We start from the raw sequence: 7,898 nt of genomic DNA on the forward strand, positions 1-7,898 counted from the left end.
TTTACTGAAGAGACCATCCTTTTCCCATTATTCCCCATATATTATTGGCTCCTTTGTCGGACATTAATTGACCATATATGCATAGGTTTATTTATGGGCTTATTCTGTTCCATTAATCTATGTGTTTGTTTTTATACTCATACCATAGTGTTTGATTACTGTAGCTTTGTAATTTAATCTGAAATCAGTAAGTATAATGCCTCCAGCTTTGTTGTTCTTTCTCAGAATTGCTTTGGCTATTTGGATCTTTTGTGGTTCCATAAGAATTGTAGGATTATTTTTTCTATTTCTGCAAAAAAAAATCCCATTGGAATTTTGATAGAGACTGCATTCAATCTGTAGATTGCTTTGTGTAGTATGAGCATTTAAGCAGTATTAATGCTTCCAACCCATGAATGTGGAACATCTTCCCATATTTTTGTGTCTTTTTCAATTTGCTTCATTAATATTTTATAGTTTTTTAGTGTACGGATCTTTCACCCTCTTCATTAAGTTTATTCCAAAGTATTTTATTCTTTTTGATGCCATTGTAAATGGGATTATTTCCTTATTTCTCTTTTCAATAGTTTATTGCTAGTATATAGAAGCACAATTGATATTTGATACTAGTTTTGTATCCTGCATCTTTACTGAATTCATTTATTAGTTCTAATAGTTTTTTGGTGGAGTCTTTAACATTTCATGTACATAATACCAAGTCATCTGCAAACAATTACAATTTTACTTTTTGCTTTCTGATTTGGATTTTTAAAAATCTGTTTCTTCCCTAATTGCTCTGGCTAGAACTTCCAGTACTATATTGAATAAAAGTGGCAAGAGTGGACAAACTCGTTTTGTTCCTGATCTTAGAGGACAAGCTTTCAGTTACCATCGAGTATGATGTTAGCAGTGGGCTTGTCATATATGGCCCATGTTACATTGAGGTACATTCCATCTCCACCAAATTTGTTGAGAGTTTTTAATTTGAAAGAATGTTAAATTTTGACACATGCTCTTTTTGCATCTATTGAGACGATCATATGATTTTTATCCTTCATTTTGTTAATGTGGTGTATCACATTTATTGATTTGTGGATGTTGAACCATCCTGGACTGAATTACACTTCATCATGGTGTATGATTCTTTTAATATGCTGTTGAATTTCACTTGCTGATATTTTGTTGAGTATTTTTGCGTCTATATTCATCAGGGATATTGGCCTGTAATTTTCTTGTAGTGTCCTTGTCTGTCTTTGGTATCAGGATTGTGCTGGCCTTATAAAATTAGTTTGGATGTGTTTGTTCTCATCTCTTCAGTTTTTTTGGAAGAGCTTGAGAAAGAGTAGTATTAATTTTTCTTTAAATGTTCACCAATGAAGCCATCCGGTCTTGGACTTTTTGTTGTTGTTGGGAAGTTTTGATTACTGATTCAGTCTCTTTGCTAGTAATTTGTTCTGTTCAGATTTTCTGTTTCTTGTTTCCCCAATGGAAACCGCCTGCCCCCCAAATTTCTCAAACAAACTGCTTCTATAAACTTGAGTAAACCTGCTTTCAAGCATATGCAAAGTTTTTATTAGAAGTGAGCAAGTATAAAGCTAATCACAAGTCATTATAGAGCTGTTCCTAAATTTGCTAGTAGTGAATCTAGTACATAGAAGCAGTTATTTAACCTATTTCACAATATTTCTGGTATCAGAAAGTAATATATATATTTTTTGTGAAATAGCCTGTAATTCTCCTCTCTAGTTTTTCCCATGTTACGTTCTTTCTTCCCTTTTCCCTTCTCCCCCATGTCTCCTGACCCCTTCCTTTTCTCTTTCCCTTTTCTGTAGCCTGTCTCATTCCCCCTTTCCCTTTCCTCTTTTCTCTCTCCCTTCCTCCCACCCACCACCTCCCCTCCTCTCACTCTCTCTGCCTCTGTCACTTTTGCTTCTAAGTTGAGAGAAGTTTATATGCATATGGTTTCCTGAATGTAAAAGTGGTCAGTCTATGTGCTTCCAAGGTGCTAAGTCTTTCTCTCAGTTGCTTTGAGGTGAGGCTGGTGGGCCTTAAAAATGTCTGTTGTCTAAGCAGCTGGCCCTGGACTAGTCACATAGGTTGTCTGACCGTGGGTTTAAGGATCTGTGAAGCCTGGCTTTTTCCTTCACCTTTTTCCACTGGCCAATCTGTAAATTAAATGACATACTTTGCTTACTGTGGAAATATACACTGGCATACATTTTCTTACAGAAATAAAGAACTCTGGTGGCAATTTATTAATGTTAAATTGCTTTTACAGTGCAGAAGGAGAAAAAGACTCTAATTTGCACACACATTCTTCTGTAATGAAAGAATCTTTACCATCATGAAGCCATTTCAGCTGTCTCATCCCTAATTACCACTTGGTATCTCTCTCTCTCCCTTGCTCCTTCCCTAGTGTTCTCTTTGTTTTTAATTGGTGTTTTCAGCCATCTGGATCCACTAGCTTATGAAGGCATGAGAGAGAAATAGAACATAAAAGAAAACAAACTTCACCCATTTCAATCACGTCCACATCTGAAAGCTCCCATATTTTACAGCATTTCCTTTGCTATAGGAAATATGGTGTCAGAATAAGCCAAGCTGAAAGGATGTCTGGGGATGAATGCAAAGAGAAATGCTAATGCCCCATTAGTGCTGAGGCCTGGGGTCCAAAGTGCTTTCAGGAGAAGCTGCCTGGCATGTCAGTTTGCCACATGGTGGAGGAAAGGACCTAGAGGGTTTTACAATCTTGCAATCAGACCCATCTGGATTTGAACCCTGACTCAGCCATTTCTGACTTTATAATTTGGGACATAATTTTGTTTTCTTTATTGTACTTCAGTTTTGTATCTGGAAAGACCAGGAAACAATAAAGTTGTAATTATTAAGTAAAACAAAATACGAAAATACTTATTAAATGATGTTCTAAAATCTTGGCTTAAAATTACAGTAGCACATATGATGGCTTTTGGGGGTCAAGTATGTATAGGAAGAACTTAGAGATTAAAAGCAATTGCTGCAAGACTTATCTTGAGGTTGTGTTTGCACTATAAGTAGCACACTGTTTGTACCTAGATTATGTTACAATTTGGGGTAAAAGACATTATAGAGCAAGGGCCAGGATCCCTCAGAGCCACTCATTGGTATAGCCTAATGGTAACTGTTATTGATAGTTTAGAGAAATCTCTTTCAGGTATCATCCCCCTGCCCCCCCCCCCGCCCCGACACACACTATTATGAGGATTTTCACAAACTTCCTAAATGTTCTTCTGTCTGCTCTGTCCAGCTCTACTCTATCCTAATCCAGGCTATCATAGCCTCTTATCCAAGCCACAGATATGGCCTCCGAAAAACAGTCTCTCTTTCTCAGGTTCTTTTCCATTTGTCTTACTTAAGCTTGAGTAATCTTTTAAAAGCCTTTTTGTATACCAAATGTGATATTTAACTTGTAAAAACATTAATGGCTTTTCACTGACCATAGAATTAAAGTCTAGTAGAAACAAAGCCTCTACATCATGTTTCCCTAGCCACTATTTATTTTTTAATTTTTTAATGTTTATTGATTTTTGAGAGAGAGATGAGTGTGAGCAGTGGAAGGGCAGAGAGAGAGGGAGACACAGAATCCGAAGCAGGATCCAAGCCCCAAGCTGTCAGCGCAGAGCCCGACGCAGGGCTGGAGCTCAAGAACCACGAGATCATAACCTGAGCTGAAGCCAGACGCTCAACTGACTGAGCCACCCAGGCCCCCCCCCCACCCCCCCAGCCACTGTTAATATGCCCATTAGCACTGGGCCATTCTTTGCTCTTCTCTCCACACTGGATGTGTCTAAGTCTGTGATTGTTTTGTGCTCCCTTTCATCTCAGTGCTATTCCCTCTGTCTGGAGTGTGCCTTTCTACTTTCTTCAGCTATCTAATTTCTATTCATTCTCTCAATAGCTGTTTGAATATCAAAACCTCATGGAAGCCTTCCTTGATGGCTCTGATTGTTGAAAGACCACAGAGCGCTGGCAAGGGATTATTGGTAATTCATTTATTCTTCCTTTCATTCAATCATTGAACAAATTATCACCTGGCACTATGCTAGATACTGGGGAAATAATGATAAGCAAACAGATAGGAATCTGTCCTTAGGGAGAGGCAGAACTTAATTAAATAATCACACAAATAAATATATAGTTACTAATTGTATAAGACCTATGGAGACAGGATGCATAGTGCTAAGAGAAGTTACTAACTGGAAGGTCTGATTTGGCCAATGAAGGAGGCTTTCTCCAAGGAAGTGATGTGTGAACTGAGCTCCCAAGAATGAATAGGAGTTAACTAAGGGATGAGAAGTCAGTCAGGGACAACATACATAAAGCCTGTGGCAGGAGGACACATGTCAAGTTTGAGGAATTGTGATGTGGCAAGAAAGTAGTGAGAATGGAGAAGTAGGCAGTAGGCAGGTCAGGAAAGGATCTGTAGGCCAGATGAAGGAATTTGTACTTTATCTAAGTCAAGGATGGATTGGCAGGAGGACAGAGTGGATATGAGATACCTGTTGGGAGGCTTTTGCTATGCTCCAGTAGATGGAGGCTCAGAGACTGAGACCTTGGAGATGAAAAAAAGTAGATGGACTTAAAAAATATTTAAGAGGCAAAATGTACAGGACATAGTGATGAGTTGGACGTGGGGGTAATGAGCCAAAGTCGTCAAGGATGAATTTTGGCTTATAGAATTTACTGCAAAAGGAAACTTAGAAGAAGCCCAGAGGGAAGTTCTGGAAGTCACTTTTGTACACATTGGTTTTCAAATGCCTTTGAGACATCAACACACTTGATTCCTTCTCCCCTGCTAGAGTGTAACAAAGTCAGGATATTTTTGTCTTTTTCATCACTTCGTACCCGGGAAGCTACCCTATCACCTGCTGCATTATAGGCGTGCAGTGGATTTGTTGACTGATACAAAAGGCTTGAATTCTAGCTTAGGGGGTGAGTTTATTGAAGAACCTTGTGCTGTCAGTTTTAGCAGCTAGCACCTTCCTGATGTGACCACGAGAGTTGCCTCCCCTCTGAACTCAGTTGACCTCAGCTTCAGCTCTGTCCTTTCCCCTCAAGCACTGTGTCAGTCTTGCTGATAAAAACAGGTGTCCTCAAACAGTACCATCTCCTCTTGCCAGACTTTGCTCCACACCGCGTGGTTTCCCTCCAATATTTTCATCAATGCGTGTCCATTCCAAAGTAACGATGTCCCTGCAGCCAGACGTATTGCCACACACTCCTGAGGAGTCTGGGCATAGGAAACTCCCAAGGTCATCTGAGGATACTTTGAAAGGTCATCATCCTGATACTGTTCATGTCTCACCAATTCCTGGTTAAGTCTGTATTGCATGCCCCAGTAAATTTATAAAACTTCTTTGTTCAGTGTTTACTCTTGCGTAAACGTTATAATAAACATTGTATTCTTCCGAGTCCAGTGTAACGTTGAATTCACACAAAAGACTTCTTCACCTGCAACATAGAATAGCAGCAGGCCTGATTTTCCCCACTAATCCCATTCTTTTCTGAATACGCACAACCCTCATTCCAGTAACAATAGCAACTAACATTTATTGAGCACTTACTTTGCTCCATGTGTTATTCTAAGTACTTGTTTTAATTTTTTAATCTTGTCAACAATTCTATCAGGCGGACATTGTTCCATTTTATAGAAGACAACACTGGGGCAGGAAGAGGTTAAGTAACTTGCTCAAATGCACCTGACTTGAGTCAGAACCAGGATTCATGTGCAGGCGGTCTGGCGTCAGTCAGAGTCCTCACCCTTAACCATGCCACTGTGCTGCCTTTCTACAGTGTCCCCCTTATACTCTGAGGCCAGGACAGCCGGATAAGGTAGAATTCCAATTCTTATTACAATTTCCTGGAGCTCGTTCACTCCACGACTTTTAAAAGATAATCTGTCTGAGTCCAAATGAAGTTTAAACATTTCTACCCTGGCATTTAGGTCGATAGTGTGGCTCACACCCATATTTCCAGCCTTAGATCCCCATCCCCTGTATGGACCAACTCTCCCACCAGCTGTTCCTCTGCAGGTTCCTATCTCCATGTCTGTGTGAACACGCTCTGCCGTCTCCATGTAGAATTCCCTGTCTCCTTCAGCACCTCTCTTAAATGTCTCCTTCATGAAACCTTTTCTCTTGCCCCCAACTCTTCATGTGAACCCCACGGAACACTTTTTCTATATGTTTTCCTTGGTACTTATCATACTTTAAAAATGATACTTAATTCATAGAGTCCTAGTTGTACAATTTTAGAGCTGAGATAGACCTATCATCTAACCCCACAGGTCATTCCTTTTTTAGAATAAAAATAACTTAGTGAGGTAAAAGGAGCCACTTTAAAGTGAACAATTCAGTGGCATTCAGTGCATTCAAATATTACACAGCCACTGCCTTTAGCTCTTTTGGAGACATTTCTGCCACTCCAAAGTAGAACCCCACACCTATTAAGCTGTCTCTCCCTCCTCCCTCCTTCCCCAGTCCCTGCCAGCCACGAGTCTGCATTCCAACTCTATGAATATTTCACATAAGTGGAGTCATGCAACATGGGGCCTTTTAAGTCTGGCTTCTTGTACTTAGCATGACATTATAGAGGTTCATTCATATTTTATGTTCATTCACGTATATCAGTACTTTTAAAAATAAATGAATAATACTTCATTGTATATACATATTATAATTCGTTTATCCCTTCATCCATTGATAGACATTGGAGCTATTTCCGGGTTTTGACTGTTGTGAAGAGTGCTCTATTGGAACAGGTATTTGGAACTCCCTACTCTATCTTACTGACATCTACCCTCATTCCTTTTTTTTTTTTTTTTTAATTTTTTTTAACGTTTATTTATTTTTGAGACAGAGACAGAGCATGAGCAGGGGAGGGTCAGAGAGAGAGGGAGACACAGAATCTGAAACGGGCTCCAGGCTCTGAGCTGTCAGCACAGAGCCCGACGCGGGGCTCGAACTCACGGACCGTGAGATCATGACCCGAGCCGAAGTCGGCCGCTTAACCGACTGAGCCACCCAGGCGCCCCTACCCTCATTCCTTTTTTAAATGAATTATTATCAGAAGCCAGATGTATAATAGTTACAAATGGATAGAAATGCGGCTTCTCTAGTTGAAGGCTGGTAGGTGGCCTCAAATTAGAACACACTGCCCTCCCCACGCAGTCTGCAGTTCTACGTGGAGCCCAGTTTTGAAGGCCCCTGAGTTACTCCTCCTCTGCTGCCCTGTATGTGAAGAACCTGAAGCCCAGACGTGTGCTGAAACCAAACACCTGGTTAGTGTGACAGTGCACCCTCACCTAGATACGTTTACATAACAAGAACATGATGGAGCAGGAGTTAACCAGAGCAGGCTTAGATAACACATTTTCAGGAGACATAATTTATAACAAATATCCTGCCTCTTTGTTCAGGAAGATTTACGGAAAACCCGAGGAGCAGAATCGGAACTCCTAAACTAATTCTCATAAATGTATTTTATTTTATCATGAGAGATTTAAATATCTAGTTCTGTGGAAGTAGGTAAATCACAACACAGTATGGTGCAATACCTTCACTACATTAGAATCAATAGGGGAAACTTTAAAAAAAATTCTGACGCCCGGTCCCCAGCCCAGCCCAGTTAAAGCAGAATTTCTGGGGCTGGGGACCAGGTATCCGAATTCTAAAGGATCTTCGCAGATGATTCCGATATGCAGGCAGGTTTGGGAATCTCTGGCTTTGGCTCTTGCCACAAGTGCATTATTCTTACTCATTCTTTCTGTGTGTTCAGTTTATCTTTCCCATGAGGCCTGGCTCACATGCCGCATGACTCTCCCAGGCTGCTCCAGTTCACGCTGCTGCTCTCTCCCTTCTCTGAAGACCTGGGGCACTCGT

Source organism: Panthera uncia, assembly GCF_023721935.1.
Source record: "Panthera uncia isolate 11264 chromosome C1 unlocalized genomic scaffold, Puncia_PCG_1.0 HiC_scaffold_4, whole genome shotgun sequence".
NCBI classification, from domain to species: Eukaryota; Metazoa; Chordata; class Mammalia; order Carnivora; family Felidae; genus Panthera; species Panthera uncia.